This window comes from Pristiophorus japonicus, chromosome 17 (assembly GCF_044704955.1).
Source record: "Pristiophorus japonicus isolate sPriJap1 chromosome 17, sPriJap1.hap1, whole genome shotgun sequence".
Classification (NCBI taxonomy): Eukaryota; Metazoa; Chordata; class Chondrichthyes; family Pristiophoridae; genus Pristiophorus; species Pristiophorus japonicus.
In genome coordinates, this window is record NC_091993.1 from 48,611,014 (window position 1) to 48,620,579 (window position 9,566).

Sequence of the window (9,566 nt, forward strand, 5' to 3'; positions counted from 1 at the left end):
GTAACGACAATGTTATGTATGCAAACCTCACCAATGTGTAAGACTTGCCACCAGGGGGCACACCTGTGGGAGACCTAAGGGTCACCTGTGCACCCTGGGCAAGCAGGTATAAAAGGCAATCTACCATGCTTCTTCTTCACTTTGTGGTTAGATTAAAGAGACCAAGGTCACAATGGTTTGAGCTTACAACACAGTTTTGTGGAGTTATTCTGAACATAATAATTGGCGACGAGTTACACATCACGAACTTTCACGCGGTAATGGCTGCCATTGGTATTCTTGAGAGATTTGTTGAGGGTGATGATTGGGAAGACTTCGTTGAGCATTTGACCAGTACTTCGTGGCCAACGGCTGAGATGGCGATCAAGCGCAGGGCAATTCTCCTCACCGTATGTGGGTCTTTGATATATGGCCTAGTCAAAAATCTGCCGGCACCGGTCAAACCAACGGACAAGACTTACACAGAGCTGTGTACGCTGGTTAGGGAACATCTCAAGCCAAAGGAAAACATCTTGATGGCCAGGTATCGCTTTTACATGCACCATCGCTCCGAGGGCCAGAACGTGGTGAGTTTTGTCGCCAACCTAAGACGCTTTGCGGGACAATGTGAATTTGCCGGATCTTTGGGGGAAATGTTGCGGGGCTTTTTCGTGCTTGGAATTGGCCACGAGGTCATTCTTTGCAAACTGCTGTTTGCCGAACCCCTTGATCTGAGCAAGGCCATCACGATAGCCCAGGCCTTCATATCCACAAACGATAACACAAAACAGATACTTTCACAGCATCGTAGATCACCAGCAAGTAACGTGCATAAAATAATGCCTTCAGCAGGCAGAACTGCACATGGCAGGGCCTACACACCTGCAGAGGCCAGACCTAGGATGACTCCGAGTCCGCTGTCATCCTAGAATCCATTAACATCATGCTGGCGCATTGGGGGCAGTCACAGAGCCCATCAATGTTGATTCAAGCCCTATACGTGCAAGGGCTGTGGAACAATGGGGCACCGGACACATGGACCACTTCCCATATCTCGGGGGCCTCTTATCAACAAGAGCAGGCATCAACGACGAGATCCAACACCGCCTCCAGTGCACCAGTGCAGCCTTCGGACGCCTGAGGAAAAGAGTGTTTGAAGATCAGGCCCTCCAAACTGCCACCAAGCTCATGGTATACAGGGCTGTAGTAATACCCGCCCTCCTGTATGGCTCAGAGACAGGGACCATAAACAGTAGACACTTCAAGTTGCTGGAGAAATATCACCAAAGATGTCTCCGCAAGATCCTTCAAATCCCCTGGGAGGACAGGCGCACCAACATTAGCGTCCTCGACCAGGCTAACATCCCCAGCATTAAAGCACTGACCACACATGATCAGCTCCACTGGGCGGGCCACATAGTCTGCAAGCCAGACACGAGACTCCCAAAGCAAGTGCTCTACTCAGAGCTCCAAAGGAAGACACAAATAACCTTCCGGAAACACTAAGGGTACGAGGGTCTAGTGAGAAGGAGGAACTGAAGGATATCTTTATTAGGCGGAAAATTGTGTTAGGGAAATTGATGGGATTGAAGGCTGATAAATCCCCGTGGCCTGATTGCCTGCATCCCAGAGTACTTAAGGAAGTAGCGCTAGAAATAATAGATGCATTGGTGATCATTTTCCAACAGTCTATCGACTCTGGATCGGTTCCTATTGACTGGAGGGTAGCTAATGTAACACCACTTTTTAAGAAGGGAAGGAGAGAGAAGGCGGATAATTATAGATCGGTTAGCCTGACATCAGTAGTGGGGAAAATGTTGGAATCAATTATTAAAGATGAAATAGCAGCACATTTGGAAAGCAGTGGCAGGATCGGTCCAAGTCAGCATGGATTTATGAAAGGGAAATCTAGCTTGACAAATCTTCTAGAATTTTTTGAGGATGTAACTAGTAGAGTGGACAAGGGAGAACCAGTGGATGTGGTGTATTTGGACTTTCAAAAGGCTTTTGACAAGGTCCCACACAAGAGATTGGTGTGCAAAATTAAAGCACATGGTATTGGGGGTAATGTACTGACGTGGATAGAGAACTAGTTGGCAGACAGGAAGCAGAGAGTCGGGATAAACGGGTCCTTTTCAGAATGGCAGGCAGTGACTAGTGGGGTGCCGCAGGGCTCAGTGCTGGGACCCCAGCTATTTACAATATACATTAATGATTTGGATGAGGGAATTGAGTGTAATATCTCCAAGTTTGCAGATGACACTAAGCTGGGTGGCGGTGTGAGCTGTGAGGAGGACACTAAAAGGCTGCAGGGTGACTTGAACAGGTTAGGTGAGTGGGCAAATGAGTGGCAGATGCAGTATAATGTGGATAAATGTGAGGTTATCCACTTTGGTGGCAAAGCACGAAGGCAGAATATTATCTGAATGGCGGCAGATTAGGAAAAGGGGAGGTGCAACGAGACCTGGGTGTCATGGTACATCAGTCATTGAAAGTTGGCATGTAGGTACAGCAGGCGGTGAAGGCGGCAAATGGTATGTTGGCCTTCATAGCAAGGGGATTTGAGTATAGGAGCAGGGAGGTCTTACTGCAGTTGTACAGGGCATTGGTGATGGCCTCACCTGGAATATTGTGTTCGGTTTTGGTCTCCTAATCTGAGGAAGGACGTTCTTGCTATTGAGGGAGTGCAGCGAAGGTTCACATGACTGATTCCCGGGATGGCTGGACTGACATATGAGGAGAGACTGGATCGACTGGGCCTGTATTCACTGGAGTTTAGAAGGATGAGAGGGGATCTCATAGAAACATTAAAAATTCTGACGGGACTGGACAGGTTAGATGCAGGAAGAATGTTCCCGATGTTGGGGAAGTCCAGAACCAGGGTACATAGTCTAAGGATAAGAGGTAAGCCATTTAGGACTGAGATGAGGAGAAACCTCTTCACTCAGAGAGTTGTTAACCTGTGGAATTCCCTACCGCAGAGAGTTGTTGATGCCAGTTCATTGGATATATTCAAGAGGGAGTTAGATATGGCCCTTACGGCTAAAGGGATCAAGGGGTATGGAGAGAAAGCAGGAAAGGGGTACTGAGGTGAATGATCAGCCATGATCTCATTGAATGGTGGTGCAGGCTCGAAGGGCCGAATGGCCTACTCCTGCACCTATTTTCTATGTTTCTATATTTCTATGTTTCATGGCAAACGAGCCAAAGGTGGGCAGCGGAACCATTACAAGGAAACCCTCAAAGCCTCTCTGATAAAGTGCGACATCCCCACTGACACCTGGGAGTTCCTGGCCCAAGACCGCCCTAAGTGGAGGAAGTGCATCCGAGAGGGTGCTGAGCACCTCGAGTCTCAACGCCGAGAGCATGCAGAAATCAAGCGCAGGCAGCGGAAAGAGCATGCGGCAAACCTGTCCCACTCACCCCTTCCCTCAATGACTATCTGTCCCACTTGTGACAGAGTCTGTAGCTCTCGTATTGGACTGTTCAGCCACCAAAGAACTCACTTCAGGAGTGGAAGCAATTCTTCCTCGATTCCGAGGGACTGCCTATGATGATGAGGGCTGGTGCCGCAGTGGCAGTCACAGAGCCCATCAATGTCGATTCAAGCACTACGTGTGCAAGGGCTGTGGGACAATGGGGCACCTCCAGCGAATGTGCAAACGACCTGTGACTCACCACGTGGCAGAGTCGGCAGAGGACGAACGATCCAGTGCAGATCATGCTGAATGAGCAGGAGAGGCAACTCAACCTGAGGATGAAGAGGAAGTGTATGGAGTACACATCTTCACCACAAAAAGCCCTCCAATAATGTTAAAAGTTAAACTTAATGGCATTCCAGTCTCCATGGAATTGGACACGGGGGCGAGTCAATTAATCATGAGCCAGAAGGCTTTTGAGAAACTGTGGGGCACAGAGGCCAAAACTGAGCCCGATTCACACAACACTGCGCACGTACACCTAAGAACTCATACCTGTTATTGACAGTGCGGCAGTGAAAGTATCGTACGACAGAATGGTGCATGATTTACAACTATGGATTGTACCAGGCGATGGCCCAACGCTGTTCAGCAGAAGCTGGCTAGGAAAGATCCGATAGAATTGGGACGACATCAAAGCGCTGTCTTCGGTGGATGACGCCTCGTGTGCCCAGGTGCTAAACAAATTCCTGGCATTATTCGAGCCAGGCATCGGCAGCTTCACAGGCGCAAAGGTGCAGATCCATCTTGTTCCTGGGGCACGGCCCGTTCATCACAAGGCCCAAGCAGTCCCATATATGATGCGAGAGAAAGTCGAGATCGAGCTGGACAGACTTCGATGAGAGGGAATCATATCGCCAGTCAGTTCAACGAGTGGGCCAGTCCAATCGTGCCGGTGCTAAAGAGCGATGGGACGAACAGAATCTGCAGAGACTACAAGGTAACGAGCAACCGAGTCTCGTTACAGGACCAGTACCCACTACCTAAAGCGGATGACCTATTCGCAACGCTAGCAGGGGGAAGTCATTCACCAAGCTAGATCTAACCTCTGCTTACCTGACACAGGAGCTGGCTGAACCATCAAAGAAATTGACGTGCATCAACACGCACTGAGGACTGTTCATATACCACAGATGCCCTTTTGGGATTCGCTCGGCGGTGGCCATCTTCCAGAGGAACATGGAGAGTCTGCTGAAATCGGTTCCGTGCACCGTGGTGTTCCAAGACGACATCTTGGTCACTGGTCGCAACACCACCGAACACTAGCACAACCTGGAAGATGTTCTAAAGCGACTAGACAGAGTGGGACTCAGGCTGAAACGCTCTAAGTGTGTTTTCCTGGCGCCAGAGGTCGAATTTCTGGGGAGAAAGATTGTGGCAGACGGCATCAGACCCATGGACTCCATGACGGAAGCCATCAAGAATGCACCCAGACCACAGAATGTGACGGAGCTGCCTTCGTTCCTGGGACTCCTCAACTATTTTGGTAACCTTCTACCGGGGTTGAACACTTTGCTGGAAACCTTGCATTTCTTGCTACGCAAGGGTGACGACTGGGTTTGGGGTAAATCTCAGGAGACAGCCTTTAATAAGGCCAGAAACCTGCTATGCTCTAACAAGTTACTTGTATTGTATGACCCATGTAAATGTTTAGTACTAACTTGTGATGCATCGTCGTATGGGGTCGGTTGTGTGTTACAGCAAGCCAATGTGTCAGGCAAACTGCAACCGGTTGCATATGAGTCCAGAAGTTTATCCAAGGCTGAAAGAGCCTACAATATGCGTTAGCATGTGCATACGGGGTTAAGAAAATGCACCAATACCTATTTGGACTCCGGTTCGAGCTCGAAACCGACCACAAACCGCTTACCTCACTGCTCTCAGAAAGCAAAAGTATTAACACCAATGCTTCGTCCCACATTCAAAGATGGGCACTAACGTTATCTGCGTATGATTATGTAATCCACCACAGACAAGGCAGAGAGAACTGTGTTGATGCCCTCAGTCGGCTACCATTGCCCATCACCGGGGTGGAAATGGCGCAACCTGCAGACTTGCTTCTGGTAATGGATGCTTTTGAGAATGAGGGGTCACCCGTCACGGCTTGCCAGATCAGGACCTGGACTAGCCAAGACCCGGTGCTATCACTAGTAAAAAGCTGCATCCTTAATGGGAGCTGGTCGGCGGTTCCCAGGGAAATGCAAGGAGAAATTAAGCCATTCCACCATCGTAAGGATGAATTTTCCATCCAATCGGATTGTCTCCTACGGGGGAATCGCATGGTTTTGCCAAAAAAAGTCAGGGAAACGTTTATATGTGACCCACACAGTACCCACCCAGGCATAGTCATGATGAAGGCTATCGCCAGGTCGCACGTTTGGTGGCCCGGCATTGACTCGGAATTGGAGTCATGCGTACACCAATGCAACACTTGCTCACAGTTAAACAACGCACTCAGGGAGGCCCCACTGAGCCTGTGGTCATGGCCCTCCAAACCGTGCTCCAGAGTCCACATAGATTTCACTGGCCCCTTTCTCGGAAAGATGTTTCTAGTATCAGTGAACGCTTACTCCAGATGGATTGAATGTATAATAATGTCATCATGTAAGTCGACTGCCACCATTGAAAGCCTCAGGACCATGTTCATCACCTATGGTTTGCCCGAAGTCCTTGTTAGTGACAATGGACCGTGTTTCACTAGCTCGGAAATCAACGAGTTCATGACTCGCAATGGCATAAAGCATGTCAGATCTGCCCCATTTAAGCCTGCTTCCAATGGTCAAGCAGAACGGGCAGTCCAAACCATCAAGCAGAGCTTGAAATGCGTAACGGACGGCTCCTTGCAGACCCGGTTATCTCGGGTCCTGTTCAGCTACCGCACACGACCCCACTCACTAACCAGGGTTCCCCCTGCAGAATTGTTAATGATGAGAGCCCCCTTAGTCCACCCAGATCTCAATGATCACGTAGAAACTCGGCATCACCGGCATAACACATACCACGATCGCGCGGCTGTATTGCGTGACATTGAGGTTAATGATCCTTGTTCTCAATTACGGTCATGGTCCCAAATGGATTGCTGGCACTGTTTTAGCCAAGGAGGGGAATAGACAGTTTGTTGTTAAACTGTTGAATGGGCAAACATGCAGAAAACACATGGATCAGACCAAACTGCGATTCACTGACAACCAAGAACAGTTTGAAGAAGGCTTTACCATCTATGATCCACCAACACACACCCAACCAGCAATCGACCTCGCTGTCAACCACGAGGATGAACCCACCATGCCCGACAGTCCGATCAGACCAGCCACACCGCAGTGCAGCAATGATCCGACCGACTCACCCAGGCCAGGACTTCAACTCAGGCGATCAACCCGGGAACGCAGAGCCCCGGATCGCCTCAACCTGTAAATAACTTGTACATGGGGAGGGGGGGGGGGGGGGGGAGTGATGTTATGTATGCAAACCTCACCAATATGTAAATCTTGCCACCAGGGGGCACACCTGTGGGAGACCTAAGGGTCACCTGTGCACCTTGGCCAAGCAATTATAAAAGGCAGTCTACCATGCTGCTTCCTCACTTTGAAGTTACATTAAAGAGACCAAGGTCACAATGGTCTTATAAGCTTATAATATACAGTCTGTGGAGTTATTCTGAACATAATAGACAGTATGGGTACTTCCAGTTTTCCTGTGATGTCAGCCTGAACTTATTGTGTGAGGCCCTTGGGGAAGAGTGACCATAATATGGTAGAATTCTTTATTAAGATGGAGAGTGACACAGTTAATTCGGAAACTAGGGTCCTGAACTTAAGGAAAGGTAACTTCGATGGTATGAGGCGTGAATTGGCTAGAATAGACTGGCAAAGGATACTGAAAGGGTTGACAGTGGATAAGCAATGGCAAACATTTAAAGATCACATGGATGAACTTCAGCAATTGTACATCCCTGTCTGGAGTAAAAATAAAACGGGGAAGGTGGCTCAACCGTGGCTAACAAGGGAAATTAAGAATAATGTTAAAGCCAAGGAAGAAGCATATAAATTGGCTAGAAAAAGCAACAAACTTGAGGACTGGGAGAAATTTAGAATTCAACAGAGGAGGACTAAGGGTTTAATTAAGAGGGGGAAAATAGAGTACACGAGGAAGCTTGCAGGGAACATAAAATCTGACTGCAAAAGCTTCTCTAAATATGTGAAGAGAAAAAGATTAGTGAAGACCAACGTAGGCCCCTTGCAGTCGGATTCAGGTGAATTTATAATGGGGAACAAAGAAATGGCAGACCAATTGAACAAATACTTCGGTTCTGTCTTCACGAAGGAAGACACAAGTAACTTTCCGGATGTACTAGGGGACAGTGGTTTTAGTGAAAAGGAGGAACTGAAGGATATTCTTATTAGGCGGGAAATTGTGTTAGGGAAATTGATGGGATTGAAGGCCGATAAATCCCCAGGGTCTGATAGTCTGCATCCCAGAGTATAGGGAAGTGACCCTAGAAATAGTGGATGCATTGGTGATCATTTTCCAACAGTCTATCGACTCTGGATCAGTTTCTATGGACTGGAGGGTAGCTAATGTAACGCCACTTTTTAAAAAGGAGGGAGAGAGAAAATGGGTAATCATAGACCAGTTAGCCTGATATCAGTAGTGGGGAAAATGTTGGAATCAATCATTAAGGATGAAATAGCAGCGCATTTGGAAAGCAGTGACAGGATCAGTTCAAGTCAGCATGGATTTATGAAAGGGAAATCATGCTTGACGAATCTTCTGGAATTTTTTGAGGATGTAACTAGCAGAGTGGACAAGGGAGAACCAGTGGATGTGGTGTATTTGGACTTTCAAAAGGCTTTTGACAAGGTCCCGCACAAGAGATTGATGTGCAAAATCAAAGCGCATGGTATTGGAGGTAATGTACTGATGTGGGTAGAGAACTGGTTGGCAGACAGGAAGCAGAGAATCTGGATAAACGGGTCCTTTTCAGAATGGCATGCAGTGACTAGTGGAGTGCCGCAGGGCTCAGTGCTGGGGCCCCAGCTCTTTACAATATACATTAACGATTTAGATGAAGGAATTGAGTGTAATATCTCCAAGTTTGCAGATGACAAAAAAATGTGTGGTGGTGTGGGATGTGAGGAGGATGCTAAGAGGCTGCAGGGTGACTTGGACAGGTTAGGTGAATGGGCAAATGCATGGCAGATGCAGTATAATGTGGATAAATTTGAGGTTATCCATTTTGGGGCCAAAACACGAAGGCAGAATATTATCTGAATGGCAGCAGATTAGGAAAAGGGGAGGTGCAACGAGACCTGGGTGTCATGATGGTTCATCAGTCATTGAAAGTTAGCATGCAGGAACAGCAGGCAGTGAAGAAGGCAAATGGTGTGTTGGCCTTCATAGCTAGGGGATTTGAGTATAGGAGCAGGGAGGTCTTACTGCAGTTGTACAGGGCCTTGGTGAGGCCTCACCTGGAATATTGTGTTCAGTTTTGGTCTCCTAATCTGAGGAAGGACGTTCTTGCTATTGAGGGAGTGCAGCGAAGGTTCACATGACTGATTCCCGGGATGGCTGGACTGACATATGAGGAGAGACTGGATCAACTGGGTCTTTATTCACTGGAGTTTAGAAGGAGAGGGGATCTCATAGAAATGTATAAGGTTCTGATGGGACTGGACAGGTTAGATGCGGGAAGAATGTTCCTGATGTTGGGGAAGTCCAGAACCAGGGTACATAGTCTTATGATAAGGGGTAGGCCATTTAGGACTGAGATGAGGAGAAACTTCTTCATTCAGAGAGTTGTTAACCTGTGGAATTCCCTGCCGCAGAGAGTTGTTGATGTCAGTTCATTGGATATATTCAAGAGGGAGTTAGATATGGCCCTTACGGCTAAAGAGATCAAGCAGGAAAGGGGGATTGAGGGAATGATCAGCCATGATTTTATTGAATGGTGGTGCAGGCTTGAAGGGCTGAATGGCCTACTCCTGCACCTATTTTCTATGTTTCTATGCTTCTATGAGTCGGGGCCCACTCGACAATGTCATTCTCAGCACATGCGAAAAAACCTCGGGCTCTGCCAGTGGTGTGATGTGCAATGATGTCACCCTCACT